Source organism: Triticum aestivum, chromosome 6B (assembly GCF_018294505.1).
Source record: "Triticum aestivum cultivar Chinese Spring chromosome 6B, IWGSC CS RefSeq v2.1, whole genome shotgun sequence".
NCBI lineage: Eukaryota > Viridiplantae > Streptophyta > Magnoliopsida > Poales > Poaceae > Triticum > Triticum aestivum.
Window position 1 is genome coordinate 690,278,665 of NC_057810.1, and position 26,940 is coordinate 690,305,604.

Genomic DNA, 26,940 nt, shown 5'->3' on the forward strand with positions numbered 1-26,940 from the left:
GAGGTGTTGCTGACGTCCCGTACAATTGTTGCGATGGACATGTGGGGTTGTGGCGATGTGTTGGCCATTTGCGTGTGTGGTGCCAGACGGCGACGCTACGATCTTAGGTTGGTGTGTGATCTAGATCCGATCGTTCGGATGGTGATGACTGTAGATTGTTCTGCATCGACTTTCCAAGGATCCATGACGGCGGAGGTCATCGAAAGACTTCGGGAGGTTTTATCTCTTGATCCGGTGGATGAATTCAGTGGTGTATTACAAATTATGGATGATGACTTGACACGGAGGGATAGTTGTGGAGTGGCGGCGGTCCAATTGTAGCTACTGGGATTGCGGAAAAGTGGTGGCGACAACACTTGTGTGATTTGGATGGTGCTGCACCCAGTATCTAGCTCCGGGGCGAAAGCCTAGGCCAGACCCGAGTGGTTATACCTGGCAATGGCGATGTTTTTTTACGTCGTTACCTTGTTGAACGCATTGGTCGGATATGATCAGACTCATTCCTCAGGGTGAAAACTTAGATTCTGGACTTTATGGTTGGATTCGGTGATGGCAACGCTTGAGGGTCGCTCGCTTCCTGAAGGCGTTGCTATTGAAGATCCTCGTCATCAATGTGGTGATCCAATGGTTGTTGCAGATATGGTCTCAATTGTAATTGGTCGATCACTGATCTGATCGCTTTGGTTCCTTTTTCTTCTTTTTTCCTCTTCTACGCATTGCTTTTGGTCTTATGACTTCGCTAGTTGCCGGTGTTTTTCTGCGTCTATGTGTTGGGTTGGATGTGTACATCCTAGTTATGCAGAGACCGGGTGTGTGCTCATTGTGTTATGTATCCTCTTGATGCTCCATTTTGAGCCAATAAAATCCACTCTTTATAAAAAACTGCTTTTGTGGGGACGTGAAATTTTGGGACATGGTGGCACGCGATGCCGTAATCCTGGGCGACCGCATGCGCATCACGATTACTAATTAATATAGGGCTTTTTGCAATACGATGGCAGTAACTCAATGATACATAAGAATATACAACCATGGGTGGGCAATGACGCTTTAAATTCGTATGGTACAACATTCACTACTATAAAAAGAGCTATAAATGAAATGGCCACTAATGGCGCACCTGCCATGTGGTGCGCCACTACTATATAGCAGTGGCGCATCATGTGCAGGTGCGCCATTAGTGTGGAAGACACTAATGGACACTAATGGTGCACCATGCACACGGTGCGCCACTAGTAAAAAACTTTTTTTCTTATTTTTCCAAAGATTCTAATGGCGCATCATGGCAGGGTGAGCCATTACTAGTTTAAACTAGTAATGACGCACTTGCCACCGTGCGCCATTAGAATATATACTTTTTTTGATTATTTTGCAAAACTTCTAATGGCACACCAGCAGCAGGTGCGCCATTAGTAACCAGGATTACTAATGGCGCATTTGCAGGTGGTGCGCCATTAGTAACCTGGGACCAACAAGATATTTTGGACTAGCCCACCTACGCACTCACTTTCCCCACTTCATTCTCTCCACCTCCTCCTCCAAGCTTGTCTCGGCTGCCTCCTCCTCCTCACCTCATTTGCACCATAGATTCATCCAAAATAGGTGGTTAAATTACCTTTTTTTGATAGGTAAGTAAAGGGGAAACTATCTTTATGTTGTTCTTCCTCTCCAACAATGTGCACATGCACTTTTTGTGGCCTATAGCTAGATCTATGTATGTTCGTGGTGTTGCATATGTTTGTGGTGTTGCATATATGTTTGTGTTTGCAGGTACCGGTATTTGAAATGCGATAGTTGCCAATATTTTGCCGGAATGTTGATTTATTTCCGTTTCGGCGAGAATTTTAGCACTATGCATTCTTTTCGGTCCTATTTTTAGGGAAAGTCATGCCAATTTTTTTTCTTGGTTATAAAATATTGTTTTGCTCTACCCCGCAGGCGACCATGGTCCGCACGATGACCGAAGGCATCGTGAATAGGTTTTTGAGCTCCGTGAAGGCCAAGATGCTTCAAAAGAACGAGACGGAGATAAGATGTCCGTGTCGAAGATGCAAGCTGAAGAGCCTTATTGCGGACCTAGATTCTGGGCAGGTGCGGGACCACCTGCTCTTGCATGGTTTCATGGATGGCTATCGGTGGCAAGGTGATGAAGATGACTATGAAGTCGTCCATGGGGGTCGGGCGGCAAGAAATGAGCAAGACTCGGGCGGGTGAGAAGACGAAGAATCTCCAGGACATGATCACGACGGTGATGCTGTACACAGTCATCATGTAGAAGATGCAGGATATGATGATGAGGAAGATGCCGGAGCAGACGAAGGGCATGATCATGAAGATGAAGATGCCGGCGGAGCAGACAATGATGGACCATCGATGGGCTGGGTGCAGGACCCTCATGTTCAAGAGCTGCTTCTCAAGTAGACGGATAACGCAAGAGCTGCCGCCCGAGAGAAAGCCAAGCTGGATCAACTGGAGATAGACGCGGTTACTCCATTGTATGAAGGATGCAGGCCCAAGGATACCCGCCTGAAAGTAACGCTCATGGCTCTGGAGATGAAGGTAAAACACAAAATGACCGACGCGTGCTTCGACGAGAACATGTCATTCTGGCGTGAACGTCTTCCCAAGGGGAACAAGTGCCCGACCAGTTTCGAGGAGGCGAAGAAAATCGTGTGTCCTCTGGATTTACCGCACGTGAAATACCATGTGTGCATGAACAATTGCATCATTTATCGGGACGAGCACGCGGAGTCTACCATATGTCCGGTGTGCGGCGTCACTCGATACAAGAAGAGGAAGAAAGCTCCTCGAAAAGTGGTGTGGTACTTTCTGATCACTCCTCGTCTGCAACGGTATTTCGCGGACCCTAAGGTAGCAAAGCTTCTGCGTTGGCACGCCGATAGGGAGGAGAAGAAGCGAGAAGATGATGCAAATGATCCGGAGATAAATAAAAAAGACAAGATGCTGAGTCACCCTAGGGATGGGAGCCATTGGCAAGCGTTGAACTTCGAACACCCAGAATTTGGGAAGGATCCAAGGAACATCGTGCTGGGCGCGAGCACCGATGGAGTCAATCCGTTTGGCAGCCAGAGAAGCACACATAGCACATGGCCTGTGTTTGTGTGGATGTACAACATTCCCCCTTGGTTGTGCATGAAGAGGAAGTACATTCACATGAGTATGCTAATTGAAGGGCCGAAACAACCAGGGAACGACATCAATCTGTATCTGGGGCTGTTGAAAGAGGAGCTAGACATGCTGTGGAAAACGCCAGCCAATACGTGGGACGCCGCACAGAAAGAATATTTCCCTATGAGAGCCGCACTGCTCACGACGGTGCACGACTATCTCGGTTACGGATATCTCGCGGGGCAGGTGGTCCATGGATTTTCTGGATGCGTCAGGTGCATGGATGACACAACGTATCGCCAGCTAGATAGACATCCCGGGTCTTCGAAAACTGTGTTCATGGGACATCGAATGTGGCTTCGCGACGATGAACCATGGAGGAAACTCAAGGATTTGTTCGATGGTGAAACCGAACCCCGAAGACGCCCGCGTACGAGGAGCAGCGAGGAAATAGACCAGCTGTTGAAAAATTGGAAAGATTGCCCACTGCTGGGAAAGAAGCAAAAGGCGTCAGAGCCGGGAAAGAAGCGAAAGGTGCCAGAGCCGCTGCTGAAGGTATGGAAAACGAGGTCTGTTTTCTGGGACTTGCCGTACTGGAAGATCCACTGTGTGCCTCACAGCCTTGATGTCATGCATATCACGAAGAATGTGTGCGAGAGTCTGCTTGGTACCCTGCTCAACATGCCAGAGAGGACCAAAGATGGGCCGAAAGCAAGGGCAGACTTGAAATCAATGGGCATCAGGGAGGGGCTTCACGCTAATGATCATGATGATGATGAGGCGAAGCAGGACACGGAAAGTCGTCGCAAAGGCAAAAAGGCCAAGAAGACCGGAAATGACTACCCTCCCGCGTGCTTCACTCTAAGTCAGGAGGAGATCGATCAGTTTTTCACCTGCCTCGTAGGAGTAAAACTTCCTTACGGTTACGCGGGGAAGATAAGCAGATACCTAGACCCAGCGAAGCAGAAGTTCAGCAGGATGAAGTCTCACGACTGTCACGTGCTGATGACGCAGATACTTCCAGTTGCAATCCGTGGGATCATGGACGCGCACGTCCGTGAAACGCTATTTGGCCTATGCAACTTTTTCGACGTCATCTCTCGGAAGTCGGTTGGCGTGAGGCAACTCAGAAGGCTACAGGAAGAGATCGTGGTGATACTATGCGAGCTTGAGATGTACTTCCCGCCCGCATTCTTCGACGTTATGGTGCATCTGCTGGTCCATATCGTGGAGGATATCATCCAACTCGGGCCGACGTTCCTGCACAGCATGATGCCGTTCGAAAGGATGAATGGTGTCATCAAAGGATACGTTCGCAACATGTCACGTCCAGAAGGAAGCATAGCCAGGGGCTTTCTGACCGAAGAGTGCATCTCCTACTGCACGAATTATCTAGGCATCGAGGACCCCGTTGGTCTGCCCGTCAACAGGCACCTCGGCAGGCTCGCTGGATGGGGTCACCGTGAGGGTCGCCGCGAAATGCATGTCGACTTCGAGGGTCGACTCGCCGACTTTGAAAGAGCAAACCTAGTCGCGCTACAACACATAGACGTGGTCGATCCTTGGGTGGTAGAGCACAAAACCTTTATTGAGAAGACGTACAATGACCGAGGCCAACAGAGGACGGACGGAGATATAATCAAAGAGCACAACTCATGTTTCACGCGTTGGTTCAAGCAGAAGCTTCTGTCGTACCCTTTACATGAGGATTCTTCCGCGGAAGAACAACTCATATTCGCCTTGTCACAGGGCGCCGAGCACAACCTGATGACCTATGAGGCGTACGATATCAACGGCTACACATTCTACACCGAGGACAAGGACATGAAGAGCGATGGTTATCAGAACTCCGGGGTAACGATGGAATCCTACACCGGTAACGACAAGGACAGATACTACGGAAGGATCGAGGAGATCTGGGAGCTGAGCTACGCTGGAGAGAAGGTCCCGATGTTCCGTGTCAGATGGGCCAAGAGCGTCATAAAAGAAGACCGGTATTTCACCACCATGGTTATACCCGAAGCCAAATCCAAGACCGCGGGCGCAAACGTCACCGCGAAAATGAGCCATGGGTACTGGTTTCCCAAGTGGACCAATGCTTCTTCATTACCGACCCGCCAAAGCCCAGTCGTGTTGTCGTGAGTAGAGGCAAAAGGAAGATCATCGGAATGGATGGAATCGCCAATGAGCAAGACTTCGACAAGTACGGCAACCCGAAGATGGAACATGACGACGACGATGAAGTATCAGCATACACCACAAAAAGAAGCAGGACCACCCTACCTAAAGGACGCCCGTTCAAGAGAAGAACTCCATTTATGAAAAATAAGGGAAAGAAGATTGTGAACAGATAGCTAGCTAAGATCGATTGTATTTAAATTGTAGCCTTCATTTCTCGACTGTATTTCATGGGCACTTTTTGAACTCATGAATGTTTTTAAATTTCATGGGCACTCGATCTCGATCCCCCTCCATCTCGACGCTATCCCACCTCACCAGATCCGGTCCCCCTCGCCGCCGAGCACCCCCCGCACCATCTCCCCTGCTCCACCGTCCGCCGCCGCCGACCCCCGGCCCGCACCCTCCCCCACTCCACCGTCGCCGATGACCCACCGCACCCTCCCCCACTCCACCTTTTTCATATTCATAAATATTTTCAAATAACAAATTTGAACATATTTTTTAAAATTATTACTGTTTTTATAAAAAAATATTACTGTTATGATTTAAACAAGTTTGAACATATTTAAACACAAATAATATCAAACAACATTTTAAATGCATAAAAATAAAAATTGGGGAGCCTGGGAATCAAACCCAGGACCTCCTAGTGTGTGTGCTGCGTGCTGACCAATCGGGCTAGCGGGCGGGTGCCGATGTAGATTGGGTTAGGTGGAATATAACCCGAGGGCTCGAATTGTAATAAAAAAATCTAATGGCGCACCGCTGCGGGGTGCGCCATTGCTATCTAAAAAAACATTCTAATGGCGCACCGCTGCGGGGTGCGCCATTAGTAAGCCTCCCCCCACTCCACCTATTCCCCTCCCTCCCTAGATCCCCACTCGACCTAATTTGCCCCCTCCGCCCCAACCGTACGCCGCTGCCGCGCCTGCACGCCCCCTCCGTCCCCTCCGTCCGTCGCGCCTGCACGCCATCGGCGACGCCGCCGCCTCCTTCTCGACGCGCCGCCTCCTCCTCGAAGCGACACTGCCGCCGCCCGACTCCTCCACAAGACGCCGCCCCTACATGCGCCGCTGCCCCAACGCCCCCGCGCCCCCACCACTTCAGCTCCGCCGTTGCCGACGCCTCCGCGACCTCGCCGTCTTCCTCTTCGACTACGAGGACCCAGACGTGCTCGGACCCCGACCCTGACCTCTTCGCCGACCCCGACCCCTCCGGCGACCGGCCGCGCTCGCCCAGGTACCTCTCCTCCTTCCTCCTTCCTCCCTCTCCACCCTTTCCCATTCAGTTAGGGTTCAGACAAATTCAGTTAGGTACAGACAAAATTCAGTTAGGATTCAGACAAATTTAGTTAGCTACTGTCAAAAAATTCAGTTAGGGTTCAGACAAATTCAGTTAGATGATATTCAAACCTTGCTTGCTGAATGGTCTGAATTTTTAACAATTAACAAATTACTAACTGTCCAAAAATATAGTTAGCTACTGTCAAAAAATTCAGTTAGGTACATTTAGCATCATGTAAGAAAATGGCCATAATGTGCCCTGATAATGATGTATTTTGTCATAAAAATATCATATTTGTGACAGTTAGCATCAGTTAGGTACAGTTAGCATCAGTTAGGTACGGTTAGGTATAGTTAGCATCAGTTAGTTGTCATAAAAAAATTCAGTTAGGTACAGTTAGCATTAGTTAGGTACAGTTAGGTACAATTAGCTACTGTCAGGCTTATTAGATTAATCTTCAGTTTACTTGACTTTCAGGTTTGCTCGGTTCTTTACTTTACTTTAATTCTGGCGGGTCGATTTCTTCTCCCTCGTGTGGCATCACTGTCATATAACAGTATTAGTAAGCAAAGATTTTGTATGCTATCCCATTGATTTTGGGGGCTTTATTGCTTTGCTTGGATTTTGATTTTGATTTCTACTATTGGATTGGGTTGAGGACAAGTTTTGTAGGTCTGGACCTTCAAATTCCATTCCTAGGTAGGGTAGCAACAGCCAGTAGCTTAATTACTTAGTTTTGACTACCTGTCTGTCAATCTCTAGGCCTGTAGCTGTAGCCTCTAGAATTCAATTCAGATAAGCACCTATCTATCATTGTTTTCATTTCATTCTCACTTCGTTTCACCTATATATATGTATGCTATATATCCTCCCTCTCCACAAACAAACATAGATAGACCATTTCTTAGTCTAGATAGGTATGTACCCAATTCCTACACTAGATACATAGATAGGCAGCAGCAGCTTAACTGCTCCCAAATCCTCCTCCTTCAAGGACCACTTCTGCCATTTCTTTGCTCCATATAAATTGCAGACAAACAAATTAATGTGCTCATATATTCACATTACAGTCAGTCAAACAAATTAATGTGCTCAATTTATCTCATGTTGATCTCATGAGTTAGGTACAGTTTGCCGGAACGGAAGTTAACCTGGGCCTAGTTAAGTATAGGCTTGGGCTTGTGGTTGAATGCTACTGTTGTCCTAGCCATGTATTTTCAAAATTGAGCTAAAGATTTGGGGGTAGTATTTCTGATTTTAGAGCACCTTTGTTGGATGTATTTTACAGCAGCTATTGGAATCAAAACAATGCTTGTGGGTTGTCATGTTAAGTTGAGTGAGTCACTAGAGGGCAGATAGAGTCACCCACACCAATTAATGTTTATGAAGAAGAAGAATAAACCTGCTGATGCTGCTGCTGTTATGCCTGTATTCATTGCTGTTGCTGCTGTACTTGTGATGATGTTGTACTTGTGATGATGCTACTTGTGATCTTCTGAAATGACCCATTAGCGACTTCATTACGCGGGGATAATGATTTTGCAGGTACCCCGAGAGGCCCTTGAGTCTGCCGGAATGTCGATTAACTTCCGTTCCGGCAAATTCGGGTACTCCATATGTCCTATTTTCATCAAAGGTCATGCTGAAATTTTCCGTGAATTTTAGCATGACTTTGCTAAAAATAGGACATATGGGGTACTTGCGACTAATGCATGGGCCGGGATATCTTAGTACTTAGTTAAGTAGGATCAATAACCCCACCATTCTTGCTGCATTAAACCATAGGTGGCAATAGAGCCAAGTGATTAGGCCCAACTTAGAATTCTCCTTAGCATCGATAAACCCTAGATCATAAACCCAACATAGGTGGCAACAGAGCCAAGTGATTAGTGCCAAGTGATTAGGCCCAACTTAACTTAGCATTTAGGGTGCCTCGGTGTCGACAAACCCTAAATGATGAAACCTTGGCTTCTATAGGGTGCCTCGGTGTCGATGAGAACCTAAATGATGTACGCTTAGGCTTTTAGGGTGCCTCGGCGTCGACAAACCCTAAATGATAAAAGATTAGCTTTTAGGATGCCTCGGTGTTGACAAACCCTAAATGATGAGACCATGATCTTGTTCCTTGATAATAACCAACTTTTGACCAAACTTTTTTCCTATTTAGAGAGAAACATGGCCAACAACGATGAGGCCAGTGGTTCGGGCGGCAAGCAATTCTAGGAGCTGTCCCAGGAGATGGAGGAACAACCTCACCGCTATGAGGACGCCGTGGAAGACACCGATCCTCACTACACAACCCCTAGTGGCGTCGGGGATGACACCACTGATGGTGCCACCGAGGATGCCACCACTGATGATGGCGGCACACGCACAGATGGCAGCCAACCGAAGAAGCAAAGGAAGGACCGGCGCCCGAATGCGCTCCGCACCCTCAAGGAGGAATTTACTCAAGTGGACTCCGACGGGCATCCAACGGAGCCCAAACATATAGTCAAGGGGTACTCGGTTCAGCTCGGGTGCATTCTCCGGAGCACCGTCTCGATCAACACCGAGAACCTTAGGCATAAGGACCGAGGGAATTTGCGCAACCTCCTCTTCACGAAGCTGCACGAACGATACAAGTTCCCCGCCGAATTTGAAAACACACGCCTCTCAGGGAATAAAGTGAACAGTGCCGCCCTCACGAGGATGAGCACGGCCCTGTCTACTTGGAGAAGCGCGGTGAAGAGAATGATTGATAAAGGTGATAGTTATGAGAAGATCAAGGCGAAAAATCCTTCGATCAGCGAAGATGACTACAAGGAGTTCAAGATCAAGTGCGAGAGCAGTGCAACCTCCGAATCAAGTCAGTGGGGGAAAGAAATGCGGGAGTTGAACTTAGGGGAACACAAACTCGGTCCCGGCGGTTACAGAGTGGCGGAGCCTATATGGGACAAGGAGGACGCGGAGCGTGCCGAGCAAGGCCTACCGCCCCGCTTCGAGAAATACAGCGGTGACAAGCAGACCAGGAACTTTGTCAGGGCCCGGTACAAGGAGGACCCGATAACAAAGGAGCTTACCACGGATCCGAAGACCAGGGCGCTTGAGCTTGTTCTGGCGAAGGAGACTGAAAGCAGTAGCGCGGGGTCGTCTCAGAGCACCCCTGCTTGGGACAACACTCTAAATAGGGCGTTGAACGTAATGAAAAACAAGGATAAGCTCAGTAAGCCGACGTCAGCAGGTCGTGTGGCCGGCAAAGGCTTGTCCACAAAATGGTCGTCATACTATACCGCTGGTGGGCGAAAGGAGAAAAAGACCAGCTCGAAAAGCCAGTTGCGCGAGGTTGAAGAACTCAAGGCACAAGTGGCGCGGATTCCAGAGATTATCCAAGAGCAAGTGCAAGTACAACTGGGGACGACGCTCACCGGCATTATGCCTACCTTGATTCATGGGCTGACGACGTGGATTGTGGGTGGCCAACAGGGGCCGCCCCCGATTCCCAGCTTCATGGCCAACAACTCGCACAACACGTAGGTGGCGCCATTGGTGTCATCGACGGCGGCGGTATTGGTGTCTCCGGCGCCAGCACGGTCATTGGAGCTTAATGCACCCGGGTGTACGCCGGCCGGCACCTCGCCAGCAAGCGGCCCCTCCGTCAGTTGCACGCCCGCTGTTGGCGGTGCCTCGACATTAGCCGAGCTCGACGCCATCATCACGGTAAATAATTAAGCCTCTTGGCCGAGAACTTCATCTCCTTTTGCCTTTGACTGGGCATCCCTGACGCCCTACATGTTTTCGCAGGGCGCCGCCGATGTTCCGTGCACTCTCCTGCACTTCGTGAACGACGAGTTGGTCGATGTCGCCAAGGGCAATATCGTTCAACCGGGCAACCCCGTGTTCCACGGTAAACCGATGCCACCCACCATGTATAGGGTTCAACTGGTTCGGGTGCTGCCAGGCTGCGACGAGTTGTTACCTCCGATTCAACCCGCCGGGGCCGACGAAGAAGATCTGATGACCCTCAGCGACTGCCTTAGCTGGCCCCTGCTTTGTCCGAAGAGCCAGATTCGTTTGGGGGTGGGGGACACCACCCCACAGACAAGACCGCCAGTCGTGCCGGCGCCGCGCCATGGCAAGAACGCCGCAACGCTACCGGACATGCCGGACATCCCTATGGCACAGGATCCGGACATGCATATGGCACAGGATCCGGACGACGACGACAACGACGACGGTACATTTACCAACGTCGATAAGTACTTTGCCGAACATGGGTACGGTGACGAGTTCGGCGGGCCTCCTTCTCAAGAACCCAACCAAGACGACCGCGATCTAGCTGGTACGGCGGAGAAATCCAATTGCAACAGGCGTCGTCTGGCGTTCAGTTCTCAGGAGACGCCTCCAGCTCCCGCCTTCACCGAGCCTCAGATAGCTGAGGTGCGAAATATTATCAGCCCCAACACGCTCAAGAAGGCGGTCTGTGAGCAGAACTCGGTCCCATTACAGCAGATCAAGAAGAAGGGACGGAAACGAAAGACTGCCAAGGGCGCCGGTGCGAGCCAGCCGGCACCGAGTACGATCCGTGCTCAGGACGGGCCACCTTCACCTCAGGATATCTCGAGGAGGGTGCATGTGGCGGGTAGGGCGATGCTACCGACAAATATGCTCAATGCTGCAACCGGTGCTATGCGGAGTTTGCATGACAGCGTTCTATCTTTGGAGAAGCGGCGTCTCTCCAGAAAGATGTGGCATACCCGGTTTTCGTGGCCAAGGTGCCAGAGGGCAAGGGCTTTGTGGATGGCGCCATCGGGGGTACGATCGTCCTGCGGTTTGATGACATCTTTGCTATGTTTAATCTTCATCCGCTGCACTACACCTTCGTTCGGCTGTTTTCGCTGAGTATGGAGATGCGGATCATTCGAGACAAGACCCCGGACATCGTGATAGTCGACCCCTTCTACATGCGTGCCAAGATCTTGGGCAGCGCTGGGGACCGGCAAGTCGCAAGTTCACACCTCGAAGGCGTCATTCTGGCAAACCCAGATAAGGATAACTTCCTCGTGCCTTACTTTCCCGAGTAAGTCATCCCCTCACCGCCCCGTAACATATGATTTCTTAGATTTCGATCGTTCTTTTTTTTCTAACATTCCGTGTTCTGTGCAGTGACACACATTGCACACTCATCCTCTTAAGCCCGAAATATTCCACGGCCACGTATTTCGACCCGGACCGTGACTCCAAGATAGACTACACAAATATCAAGAAAGTTCTTGATGATGCTCTCCCCGGCTACGCCACATCTGGAGGCACCTTTAAGAGGCCAGTTCGTAGGTACGGCAGGCACGTGTTCACCCACAATACGACGTTCCCCTGCGTCAAGCAGCCGCCTGGCGGTCAGAAGGATGCCTACTACGCCCTCCATCACATGAGGGCGATCGTACGGGACCATAATCACCTTCTGCTACCAAATAATGTCAAAGATTGGGCCGCAAGCTTGGCGGCAATCCAGGACGCGGACCTCCGACAAGAATTCTTTCGCATCCAGTCGGAGTTTGCAGAAATCATCCATCAAGATGTCCTTCGTACCTCGGGGCAGTTCTACCTCAGAGAGCAACCGTCCAACACTGAGATAGACACAACACTTCAAATGCAGGCTGACAACGCCCGCGACTTCATGACCATCACGAAAGACGGCGGCTTCATCCACGCTCCGGTCCCATGAGTCGAGTCGAAAGTAGTGATGCTATTTGTAGTTCTGAAACATCGATTAGCTCATGTTGTAATTAAACTTTAATGAACTTGTATGTCTCTTTGGTTTGGACAGTCGTTCAACTTAGATGTAATAGATGCTATTTATTAGTAGGACCATGAATCGTGCTATTAATGTCTTGCTTTTCTCTTCCGATCCTTTTGTTGCATACTTATATATTGCTTATGTATTGTCTGTTGTCTGGCTTGTGCATAGAGATGTCGTCGTATGTCATGTACAAGGGTAAGGTTCCCGGAGTCTACGACGACTGGGAGGAGTGTCGGAGACAGGTTCACCATTTCAGGGGTAACAGTTACAAAGGGTTCATCACTAGGGCGGAGGCGGAATCTAGATACGTCCGCTATCTAGCGGGAGAGAGGAGGGAGCGTTGGAGGAACCGGGTGAAGACCAGTTTCATCGCGATGATGCTCATCGTGATGACCGCAGCTCTCTTCTATGTGATGGTAGTTTAGATGATCATGTCGACTTGTAATGTGAAGACAAACTCGCTACTCGCGGTCTCTGAGACTTGTAATGTTCTATCTTCGTTCGGTCTTTTGTATTCGGAGACTAATATGATGAATTGTATTCGAAGACTTACCTTCTATTGTATTCGATGAATCTGTTGTTACTGTGTGGTGCTGTCTATATTCTGTCAAATAATATATTTTGTGACCTGTGAAAAAATCAGAAAAAAACAAAAAAAAAACTAATATTAATACTAATGGCGCACCACACAAGACACTAATGGTGCACTGTAATAATCACACTAATGGTGCATCATCTACTGGTGCGCCATTAGAAAGCCAAAGCACATGGGTACATATGGCCCCCTGGGAGGAATACTAATGGCGCACCGTAGACAATTCTAATGGCGCACTGCTTCGTGCGCCATTAGAACACCAGATACTAATGACGCACCAGTAGTGCGCCATTAGAATTTAATTCTAATGGTGTGATGCTAGTGGCGCACCAATAGTGTGCTATTAGTAGGCAAAACTGGTGCGCTACTAGCATGCCTTTTCCTAGTAGTGATTGCCTGGTAGTTGAGTTCGGGCACCCCGTACATTCACAGATGTGTTGAATTAAATTGGTGCTGGGTAACTTGATGGCCTGCATGTCGGTCTTTGCATTGAATTAAATGCAGCCTGTACTAGTTAATGGAATGGGGTGTGCCAGGCCGGCATTTTGAACACAGGTTGGCTGGAGACTTGTTCTCCAGGGCAAGAAGACTAGTGCTAGCAAAAGATGTATCCGACATTAGATGGGCTGGACAAATCATATTGGTTCCGAATTTGTTCTGCTAGCAGGAGTTGGTTCTGAACTTGTGATATGTGTGCCCAGGAGTTGATTTGCACGGCGCAAAATCTTATCATCAGATTGGCTAGAGACTAATTCTCTTGGAGCAGGTTCCAAATAATGAATGCTCCTCAACCCGTTGCTGAAATTTCATCAGCAACAACGGGTTCCAAATAAATCCATTTCAAAATTATGGTGACTACTACGAGTAGAGTAGAGCAACCTCGTTGCCATGGGTGTCGCTGGAGGAGCAAGAGAGAGAGAGAGAGAGAGAGAGAGGGAGAGGGAGAGGAAGAGGAAAAGAAAGAGACCAGAGATGGACAGTACATCAACAATGCCCTATCTCCAAAAAAAATCAAAAGAAACTCTACATCTTCATGTATTTGTTCTGGCTAGCAATGGCATGAACAGAGAGCAAGAACTAGAGAAGCATGAGAGTGAGAGAGGAGTTACGCAATGGACAAGAAATGGGGAGAAGATGCATGTGATGGTGCTGGTCGCTCCTGGATGTATGCTGCAAATAAATAAGATATTCCCTCCTCTAATCAATAGCATATGGGATCAGTGTAGTTATTGTGTGGTGGGCATGCTCACTTATTGGTTGTGGAATACTGAAACTATACCCCGCTGACACCGTGTGCATAAATCGCTATACATGCTCGTCGTACAAAAATTGCACGAATCACATGGGAATGAGCGGACATGATATCGACCTCGCGTGGTTGTATGTCCACTCATGATTTATCGCTTTTGTATATGAAAACATATTTCCAGTCCAAAATTTGGGCAATAGGTTTACACACTGACTTATTGTGAGGGTTTGGTATAAACTAATTAAGCGTAAAGTATAATTTATACCACCAAGAAGAATAAAACACTCAAACTCTCAAAGAAAGAATAACATATAGATAGAAATAAGTTGTAGGAGATGTGGTGGATTGTCATTGTCGAGCTGGTGTTGTCAGTTTGCTTCCGGCTTCTTGCGGTAGAGAGACGGACGAGGAGGGGAGACCAAAGAGGAGATTGCTAGGTCGGGGGAGCGATCATGTGTCGGAGGCCTTGAGGCATCGGCACTCTATTACATTGCACAAAAGAGCACGAGACAACAAAACGTGCATCTGCTCATGGGCACGTTATTGTAGGCTTTGATTTGGTTATTCACTTTATAAAATTTGAATGGATCAATTGAAAGGCATATGGCTTGTGCATTGTGATTTAATGGGTTCAAAAGAGATTTTCTATTGGGTTCATAGCTAATCAATACACACGTACATATACGCGGTGGCAAGAAAAAAAATCATTGGGTTCACTTGAATCCAACGACATAACACTGCTCAGCCTTCGGAGCAGAACACTCACTGACGGTGGCGGTGTGGAAAGTCCCGTACCCATCCACGTAGTTGCGGCTGTCGGAGATGACTGTCGCGCCCATGCCGTCACCGACCATCATCCAACGGTGGAGCTAGGAATTATTTTAATGGGTGCACTCATGATTTGAGTATGAACTAGCTACTGATCAATATCAGGCCATCTCATAATAAAACAATAAATAGTGTGAAATCTGGCCTTGGCCAGGTCACTGGGTCGTCCGCCCGCGCCAGTAGCCACCGCGGCGCGGCCCAGGCCAGGGGGCTCGGCATCCACACTGGCTTGACACTAGGGAGCGGCGACTGCTGCAGATGCCGGTGGGGCCCGGGGGAATGCCGGTGGACGCCGTTGCGGCATAGGACGGAAGTGGGAACCACACAACGTCTCAGGCGGCCCTGGATGCAGCGCCGTGTGAGCTCCGCGATGCCGGGTACGTAATCTACGTGAATCGATGCGTGTACAGGGAGACGGAGGAGGTGAAGAGAAGTGGCACGTGGTGATGGTCGGTGACGGTCATCTTCGCTTCCACAGTGCCACATTATGTATTTCCAAGGTTGGGGGCAATAGCCCCTCCCCCCCCCCCACACACACACACATGGGGGAACACGCAGGCTGACCTCTGGGCATGGCTCAGGGGCCTGCCCGGCAACCAGTACACCTGCAAGGACACCTTGATGATACCAACTCCGTGCTTAGCTCGCTCGTGTCCACGGGCTTTCGATCTGTCACGTCTCTGCACCTCAGCCAGGTCGTCGGGTCGTCCGCCCGCGCTAGTAGCCACCGCGGCGCGGCCTTGGCCGGGGGCTTGGCACCCACACTGGCTTGGCACTAGGGAGTGGCGACTGCTGCAGATGTCGGTAGGGCCCGGGGGAATGCCGGTGGACGCCTTGGTGGCGCAGGACGGAACCGGGAACCACACAATGGATCAGGCGGCCCTGGATGCGACGCCGTGTGAGCTCGGCGATGCCCGGTACGTGATCTACGTGAAGCGATGCGCGTACAGGGAGACGGAGGAGGTCAAGAAGAAGAAGTGGCACGTGATGATGGTCGGCGACGGTCATCTCCGCTTCCACAGTGCCACATTATATATTCCCCCCCCCCCCCCCCCCCCCCCCCCCCCCCCCCCAACACACACACCTTACAAATGTCTACCAGCAGGGACGTGACAGATCGAGGGCCCGTGGACACGAGCGAGCTGAGCATGGAGTTTGTGTCATCGAGGTGTATTTGCAGGTGTACTGGTTGCCGGGCGTGCCCCTGAGCCATGCCCGGAGGTCAGCGTGCGTGTCCCCCGTGCCAACACTGCCTGCGGCTCCTGCGCCCACGCCGGAAATAAATGCTTAGGGCATGTACAATGGTGCTATCTTAGTAGTGTCACATGGTAATTGTTGCATTGGCCTTGATGCATGTATTAATTGTTGTCTGATCATGTTGTCAGTTTGATTAATGGAGTATAGTAGAACATGTTCCAACTTCTTTCAAGCCTAGAGCCGAGAAGGTATGAGGTGCTCCAAGCACTCACATGCTCCCATGTTTACAAAAAAAAGAAAATTTTAAATGTTTCAAAAAATTCCAAAATAATTGTGGATGTCAACAAGACATGTTTCTACAGTCCCTCAAATTTAAAATCCAAACTCAAAATACACCTGGAGAAACAAGAGACAAATCCAACATGAATAGTGCCACAAAAAGACGAAAGAAAAAAGTTTCACACTACACACATCTACATTGCACTGTCCAGTCCATGTAGTAGTTGTAGGGAGACTCCCGTGTCGTCCTCCCCCCCTTCCCGCGGGCGACCCGGGAGGGCGCCGCCGCCGCCGCTTAGGGGTTCCCTTCCCCGCTGCCCTTCCCCTCACCGCCGCCGACGGGCGTCACCGGGCAAAGCCCTCGTGGCATTGGCGGCGGCGGGGCTGCTCGTCACCTGTTCTACGAGGTGGGATGCGGGGCTCCTTCTCCTCAACAGCGTCGTAGGGCAGTAGGTCACTTTTGTCCCCAGTGCCTTCCCCTGATGCCCTGCTAGCTCGACAGCGTGGCATCCCTCCGGTGGTGCGGCGTCCCTGGCATGGGTGCTGCGCCGCTATCTCCCGGCGGCGGATCTGGGTACTCCCAGATTGGATCGGGGTTGGAGGCTTTAGAGATGGGATTGGCCGGTGGCCCTGCGGGATGGCGGTGGTGGTGCATCTGGTGGCCAGGCTCCGCTGGTGATCTCGCGACCTCTGAGAATCATGGAGGTGCCAGCGGCGGCGTGTGCTCAGCCTGGTGGTGGCGGCGGCCGTGCATGGGAGTTGGATTCCTTCGAACAGATCTGGGTGAAAACTTGCTTTCGGCTACTGCCAAGGCCGGCGGTGGCGGCGCTATCTGCATCGTTCCCTTCTTGAAGGCATCGCCGTGGAGAAGTTCAAGACCACTCTCTACTACCTCTGAGGAAAACCCTAGATCAGATGATCGGATGACAGTGGCGCTCTGGTGTCGTTCCCCCCTTAGGGTCGTCATTCTTGGAGGTACACACGTGATCGAGGGACCAGAGGACGGATTCTTTGGTGGAGCGGTGCGTTGTCTCACTCATTGATGGCGGCGGGTCTCGGCGGCATGGCGGTGTGGTGACTCGGCGTTCGATGCGCGGAGATGGACTCGCGCAGGAGGGTGACACGGTCTGGTGTCATGGTGGCGTCGACGGCAGCTAGACCAGGCAAGGTAGATGCAGCAGTACAACTCTGAAGATGGATTGGTGGCAGATGGCTGCGACGGCCTCATACCCGGCAGGCGTCCTGGTTGAGGAGTTCGCCAGACCGGTGGGTGACCCATACCCGGCAGGCGTCCTTGATGGGACCTCAGGTCTTAGATGTTAGGTTTGGTTGTAAATTTGTTTGTTATTAGGCCTAGACTATATCAACATCCCTTCATCAATTGGATAGGAGTGGCAACAGGTGTTGCCTACATAGTGGCTTTAGTCTTACTGTTGTATCACTTTGTAAGGTCTTGTGTGAATAATTAATAAAGTGCTTGCATGCATCGTTCAGATGCAGAGACTGGGGGTCCTCCTCCATTTCTAAAAAAACACACATCTAGATTTGCCTTTTTTTTTTGCTTCCCCATGTGTATTTCGAATCTGGATTAGAAAGTTTAAGGGGTCGTAGATCCATGTCTTGTGGAACATTCACAAAAATTTCAGAACTTTTTGTAACAATTAAGTTTGATTTTTAAACATGAGATCATGAGAGCAATTGTTATTCTCTCGCCTCAAGCCCTCCCGAATCTTGAGGCCTCTCTGAGTGTCCATTGTGTTGGTGTTCCTCGCAAGGCTAAACTCTTTTAGCAACTAACGAATTTAGTCAGGTTGCAGCATAAGTTGCTCTATATCAAACTGTTGTGAGGTCAACGGAGAACGTCTTCTAGCCAAACTTATAGTGCCTTGTCTTGTCTATGTGCCGTTTCTTCCTTCTTCACATATAGCAAGTAGGATGTGTGCTTGGTCTTGATGTTCGCCTAAAGACTTCTGTTTCTAAAGAACATGTAATTCTGGCCATGTGTCTCTGCTGAAAATATGTGTTTGATGCAACTTAGCAAAATGATTTCTACTTTGTTGAATTGGGAATGTGCAACTTAGCAAAATGATAGCCGTCAGAACATTGCTATGTTTTTTAATGGGGGTTGGGAAGCGCATTGACTTGTTTGTGTTATCTGTAATGGAAACTTGTATCCTTTTCCCTCTAGTACCATGCTCAGTTCAACCCAGCTTCATGCCCTGCAGGAATGCTTAGAGAGACTATCCTAGAGGTCATCTTCAACGATGACGGGTTCTTGAACATAATTCAACCTATTTATCTCTGTACCAAGTGGGCGCCCCACGATTAGCGTAGTGGCTGGGGTGTGCCGTGGATCGGTGGTGACTGCTTTGCCTTGTTCATGACCAAGAACTCGCTGCTCACAATGCATCCACCCGCCACCCACAAGAGACATCAGGAACCTCATGCTCGTTGATGCATCTGCAAAATGCACAACCACCAACATGAGACATTTCTAGTTCTTTCATGTTTGAGGATGGCTCCTGCGACGATAAACTAGGATTCATAGTTTTTTGCCAATCAATTGGCAGTACTTGCGACGATATTATCTTTTTTTTCATGCAGCATTCTTATGCCTGGTTCCACTATCAGAAATAACAGAACAAACCTAACAAGAGAAAGGCACCAAGTTCAACGTTTTCAATGTGCATCATATGTATGTGTCGCCCATTGCTAGAACAGAATGCACATGCAAGAATGCACCAGCAATTGCTAGCTAGAAGTATCTGGATAACAGTCTACAAAAGTATATCCATGTGATACGCATGATATCATACAAAAAGACAAGGCATGGCGGCCGCAACTAGCCTAGTAACCGCAACTATGATGTTATCTAGACTTTTTTTAAAGACATCTACATCACAAACTTGGATAATAAGTAGCATGTTCAACCAGTCGTCCCTCGTACCGCTGATAGTAGTCCAATAACAACAAATTTCAACCCAACAAGTGGCTACCAGGGTGGAGGCGGCAGGCCCTTGGATTTCCTGCATGTGAGTATGAGTAAACTGCGTGATCAGATCCATCCCTTGATGTCCACAAACACAACCGCGGCAACTAGGGCACCCCCTAGATGAGAAGAGCCTGACACGCGGCTCTGACCCTGAAAAATCAACAAGCACCAGTTAGTTGCATTCTAAACACCAAAAGGCATGAAGAATTCATTGTTATCATAACATGAATAGTACTTTGGGTATCAGATCACTAACGACATTAATTGGACTAATATGCGGAAATTAAAGATTTCAGTCAAGGCTTCATCTTTAAGAAATGGTGTAGTTTGACATGGCATGACTAGTATATTAAATGGATGACACCGCAAGTCTGCAAGGCGAGAGAGTAACTCGAGGTAGGTGTATTGCACTATCAAGTAGAAGCAATCACTAGTAGAAAACAGGGCATTTGTCCCGGTTGGCGAGGGCCTTTTGTCCCGGTTCTTGAACCGGGGCTAAAGGGTCGTTACTAATGCCTCCCCCTTTAGTCTCGGTTCTTACACGAACCGGGACAGATGGGCCTCCACGTGGCCACTGCGAACAGCCCATGCAAGGGGGCCTTTGGTCCGGAACCGGGACCAAAAGGCTTCCACGTGTCAGCAGCTGGCTGGAGCTGAGGTTTTTTTTTTAAAAAAAGTGGCTGGTTTAGGGGTTTTGGGGTTAATTTTAGGTTGTTATTAGCTAGCTAATAGAGAGAAGTGTCCTCTCTTATATCTTCATCCTTGGTTTACCAACGCTACTGCTATGTTCATTTCACCCGCTGATATATAATAACTCATGCATAAGTCCTACTAATCATGCATATATAATAACAAGTCCTACTAATCATCATATATAATTTCTACTCGTTATTAATAACTGATTGTATGAGTAGAAGTTGTATATGCATAAGTCCTACTAATCATCATATATAATAACAAGTCCTACTAATCATGCATCATCATACAACTTCTACTCATTATTAATAACAAGTCATACGATCATCATCCTCATAGTCATCAAACCCAACCCTGCATAATTGTTCTTAACACATGATCATCAGTATCAGGTAGGACCTAAACACCCTTAAGGTAAAATAGCATAAAACAATATAGACCCTGACTCTCCATTATGAAGAATGGAGATTATCCTGTCTCCAATTCTTGTGCTTTGCCTCCTTTTGCTTCCAAGAAGCTCCTTACGACTGTCCATACATTTTTTTCCATTCTTTGATTATCATGTCTCCACTTCTTTTAGAAATCCGGTATGGACAGTTGAGATTCGTAGGACGACCTGGTTGTATGTTTAAAACATCAAGGCGACCGTGCGTATACATCAGATGAGGCACACAATCATTCGGGATTATCTGTTGAAAAACATAGTAATAATTTTGTAGTTAGCAATAATGTATTAGTTTTAGAAGTATTTAAAAAGATGCAGGGATGTCGTAATAGTAAAAAATCCTACCAGGGTATCTCCATGGTATTTACCGTAGTTCAACACGTGCACTAGTGACACGTATTGTTTTCTTCTTCAACTAAATTTAACCTCTCGATAATAGGGTCGGTTGGAATTTCCGGTTCAATAACCTCCTAGATAAATAAAATCTATGTCACGTTGGTCGGCATAATTTTCATAAACAATAAATGAACCAATAGTTATGAAAAGATAATATATACCACATCCGAATCATAGACAGGACGAGGGCCGACGGGGGCGGATACCAAAACCATCGCACTATATAAGATGCAATACTAAAAGTAAGAAAATAATACAAGTATCTATCTAAACAAACAAGTAAGAATATTTTTCCTTTCAGAAAGGAGATAAGAACAAGAGGCTCACCACGGTGGTGCCGGCGATGAGATCGGCGCGAGTGATCGATGGCGGTGAAGACGGGGACGGGGCGTGACGGACCGCTAAACCTAGACAAATATTGAGGAAAATGAAGCTTGGAGGTCGAGCTTGAAGAGGAGAAAGCTTAAGTAGTGTGGCTCGGGCATTCCATCGAACACCTTGTGTGCATAGGAGGTGAGCTAGAGCACCACCAAGCCCTCTCCCCCTCGGCGGCCAGAAAAAATAGAGCAGTGTGCTCTGCTCTTAAGCAAGGGGGTTTATATAGGCACCTCATTGGTCCCGGTTGGTGGCATGAACCGGGACTAAAGGGCAGCCTTTGGTCCCGGTTCATGCCACCAACCGGGACCAATTGTGGTGGGCCAGGAGCGAGGCCCATTGGTTCCGGTTCGTCCCACCAACCGGGACCAAAAGGTCCAGACGAACCGGGATCAATGGCCCACGTGGCCCGGCCGGCCCCCGGGGCTCACGAACCGGGTCCAATGCCACCATGGGCTGACCCGGCCTGAACCTTTGCCCCCTTTTCTACTAGTGAATGATCACAAAAAGGTACAACAAAAGGTAGAAAATCATACGAGGAAGACTACAACCAAAAAGACTAATCAAATGGTTATATACTCAGTAATGCACATTAATCATATCGATGTGAATTTACGACTATCGCGACTCTCCCTAGGTTCGAATATTGAGCCATATTTTCAACCCCATGTCAATTAAAGACCAGGAGCTATATGCATCATATATATATATGGTTATGAACCACACACATGCAATTCACAATTTTTTTATTTCAAGTAACATACATGGAAGTATAAGTGATGTCGTCAAAAGTCATGGCCAACGAACATAAGCTACAGTGGCACAACTAACATCCGCTTATTAATAGAGAATATACATATATATATATATATATATATATATATATATATATATATATATATATAAGAAAAAAATAGATATTGCAATTAAATAAATACCTTCTTGACCCAACACAAATCAACAATAATCAAACCAGCTCCCTGAAATAAGTATAAGTCACAGATATTACGTTCTCGCTAACTTGCACCCACACGTTTAACACAGTTTTTAATAAAAATAAAATCTCCTCACCACTAATGCAGCTGGAACAGGAACAAAGAAGTGTAAGTATATTAGTTTCTTTGGATACAGAAAGATCTCGAGAAGAACAGTTGCATTAACTGCAGCACTTGCACCCTGAGTGACATAAAAGGATCATATTTAGTGTGCAACAACCAACATTTGTACAAAAACACAAACATTTTCCATTTAGTGGTTTCATATTATACCAGGAAATCACTGTATCCATTCCCCTCTGATCATCGCATTTTCCATAAAATATTTTTCTTCGTATATGATGAAAAATAGTTGGTCGGTTGGGGCAAATTTCACTGTAATATATGATGCAAATATAAGACATGAATTCACTTACAAGGCAGGGAGTTAACCATCCACCAGGACCCTGCAAGAGAAGCATTACTTGTGAAATTAGGAAGATTATCAGTTTACCACCGAGCTTTTAAAAAAAGTCTGAATCAATGTGAAGTTTTAGATCTTAGAGGTTAGAGCCAGATCCTAGAAGATTTGCTAGCATCCAGTAGCTAGCATAAGCGATGAAGTGACTGAATACCAACCTTCTCACACAGAAGTACCACGAAAAATTAAGTGTTAAACCCACGATAATCATATCATAGGATTTCATTTGATAATCAGAAGTAATTGTTGTCCAGGATTTGGAATCTAGTTCCCTAACGCATGTACGTTGATGTCGTAAGCATGTTACCTGTCTCCGTGGAGCTAGAAATAACATTTCAGCCAAGTAGAACAGAGCCCCATTAAGTGCTCCTGCTATGTACAACTTTAAAAGAAAAGCAGGACCAAACTCTCTTGCAACCTGTTGCGAAAAAAGAAGAAGAAAATTCAAACATGTGCTAGAAAGGTAATAATTGGTCATCATACAAAACATACTACCAAATGTTAATATTGGTTAATGAACCGCAAGGTTGGTGATAGAGTATCATTGCTCTCTGTTGATACTAAAATTCAGTCCAAAGGATGGAGTATACATCTCCAAAGTCTTGTGGCGCTAGTACAACTTTTAGAAGCACTGTCTTAAATTACTAGATAATACACGTAATAAAACATCATTAGAATAGTGAAAAGCGGTGATTTCATTTAAAGAAATTCACGCTAAACTAACTGCTTTTGATAGAGTAAAGTGTATTACAGTTTCACCATGTAAGAAAAATATAGGATAAGCATAGGTAATTCACTCAATCACTCCTTATCAAATACTCCCTCCGTTCTATATACATCCATTTTTATTCATTTCTCCGACAAGTATTTCTGGACGGAGGGAGTGCGATAATGTTTCATCTCTTGTAGGAACAAGCGAGTAATACTACCACTTTCTTGAAATCTACTCTCCCCGTCCCATAATATGTTATTACAACCAATGCACTATCATAAAACTGGATCATTTTCGCAATAAATAAATAAATATTACGGTACGGAGTGAGTAGATAAAAACATATTTCCAGTCAAAAAGAGCCATTTTTATCAAGAAGCATGTATAATAATGTTGGTTTGAGTGCCAATACAGGAAGGCTAATAAATATATAGAAGAGTAAAGGGATTCGTTACGCTTGAGCCGAAGAAGCAGAGGCCAAACATATTGTTGAAGAGGTGTTTAGGATGTACGTGGCTGAAAGCATACGTGAGCAATGTGTGGAAACGCCAACACACCAAATTACCAGGCAGCGAAACCTACATGCACGCTCATCGACAAAATCACCAGGCGATAGTACTACTAGTATATTAATTGCTGCCGAAATTAATTAACCCTTATGTTGTGTAACCTAACAACTAACCATGAAATGTTTCACCATGAACGCTGGATCCACGAGTAGTTTGACGGCTCAGAGCATCCACAACCGGAGTTGACTATTCCGGACCCCTATACCTGCAAACGTGCCTGGACGGTCCACGGACAGTGACCGTCCTGCCCTCAAATGACCACATTTGTAACCACAGTTTCTAATTTTAAAACATCAAATATGTGTAAACACATACACGTGGATCATCACAGCCAAACACTACGTAGTGTACACAGATACAAATTATTCATACTTAAGAATACATAATCAAACCATAGTATAAACATAAAAATTGTTCATAGTGCATACAACAACAACAACAACAAAGCCTTTAGTCCCAAACAAGTTGGGGTAGGCTAGAGGTGAAACCCATAAGATCTCGCAACCAACTCATGGCTCTGGCACATGGATAGCAAGCTTCCACGCACCCCTGTCCATAGCTAGCTCTTTGTCGATACTCCAATCCTTCAGGTCTCTCTTAACGGACTCCTTCCATGTCAAATTCGGTCGACCCCGCCCTCTCTTGACATTCTCCGCACGCTTTAGCCGTCCGCTATGCACTGGAGCTTCTGGAGGCCTGCGCTGAATATGCCCAAACCATCTCAAACGATGTTGGACAAGCTTCTCCTCAATTGGTGCTACCCCAACTCTATCTCGTATATCATCATTCCGGACTCGATCCTTCCTCGTGTGGCCACACATCCATCTAACATACGCATCTCCGCCACACCTAACTGTTGAACATGTCGCCTTTTAGTCGGCCAACACTTCACGCCATACAACATTGCGGGTCGAACCGCCGTCCTGTAGAACTTGCCTTTTAGCTTTTGTGGCACTCTCTTGTCACAGAGAATGCCAGAAGCTTGGCGCCACTTCATCCATCCGGCGTTGATTTGATGGTTCACATCTTCATCAATACTCCCATCCTCCTACAACATGGACCCCAAATACCGAAAGGTGTCCTTCCGAGGTACCACCTGGCCATCAAGGCTAACCTCCTCCTCCTCACACCCAGTAGTACTAAAACCGCACATATGTAGAATTTTTTTTTCATAGTGCATAACTAAAAAAATTAAAAGCAAAGTTTACCTATTTTCAGCATGGATCCACGTATGCTCCACAAGATCATTGAGAAGTTTTATATGCACTTATTGAACTCGCAGTTGTCGATGCGTCTCCAGAAAGTTGGCTATATGCTCGGCCTCTTATTCCCGGAGGCGGACCTGAACACCGGGCTTCAACGAGTCAATTTTAGATGATGGCATCTGTAGGAGAGTGAATGGGGCCATTGGATTCCATGAGTGATGAGTCGACCATTGCCACAACGGATTCCTTCTTTGTCCTCATTGTTTTGCTGATTTTTGTTTTCCAGCTTGGGTGCAACACCCGCCAATGTTCCAAGGAATGCAAGAGATTGTTGCGATCATCTCGCTTCGGTCTCCTCCCTGATGACATCCTATGGCGTGTGTTGCCCTTTTCGTCGGCGTTGACGGATGATGCTCTATAGACCCGCGTGCTCGACAACCGGTGGCGCGACCTTTAGAGGCATGCAACCAGCCTCCTCCTCGTCTTTGATGAGAGGTCAGGTTCCTGACCTACAAGCATTTTGAATAGTTGGCAAAGCTGGCCATACATCTTCAAGGAAAACTCGTCTTTGGTCAAGCACGAGATCAATGCTTATAATGATGGAGTGACGGTGCGCCAGAGAAAACGGTCACAAACACCAAGTTGGTTGATTGATTATGCTCTAGTATGAGTCGTTGGCATCAGTCATCGGATCTCGATAGAGGAACCCTCACAAAGACCTGTTGGTGGCCACTGCAATCCATAGCTCAAGTGGTTGGCTGAGCCCCGCCACCTGTGGAGGCCAGACCAGCTACACTAACCACCACACCACCGAACATGGCCATGGTGGCAGTCGGGAAGAGAATCGGCAGTCGACGCAACATGAATGATGCCCACCCCGAGCTGAGACCGCTACGAAAACGAGAGCAGCCAGCTCACTGGCTGGTGGTTACCCGCACCAGATCAAACAAGAGCGCCCCCTCCAATAGAGCAAGGGATGGTGAGAGGAGATAGTGTCGCTGAAGCCGTGCTCACGCAGGTTCCTGCCACCGCGCGCGAGTAGCACCACGAGAGGCAAACATCTCGCGCCCACAAGAGGGAGGCAATGCCAGGAGAGGCCCCACCGCCGCCGTCGGCTGCACATGCTTCGCTCGACGACAATGTAGGCAGCAAGGAGTAGCGACACTAGGGATTTGGGGGACGCGCCTGAGTCGCCCTGGGCGAGGCCACGCGAGGCGTGTCAATCATGTTTTCTTTCCAATTCAAAGCTAATGCTAAAAGTTGGGAGAGAATTTTACTTCTTCTGACCTCTGCACCAACTAGTGATGCAAACAACTATTTTTAATACGATTACCGGGATTTTTGTCTTAATGTAGAGTCCCACCACGCATAAGCCTGGTCCTAAGATTTTTGTTACATGAGTACCAAGATTTTAATCTTGATGTCTGGTATCACACATCAAGCTTGATCCTCAAGGAAATAGAATGGGGCGAAATCTGATGTGCATCATGCACCAATACTAAAATTGATCCAAAAAAATATCCTCATTTGCCTTCGACCAGACACCCACATCCGACAACGCCACGGCCGCGGTG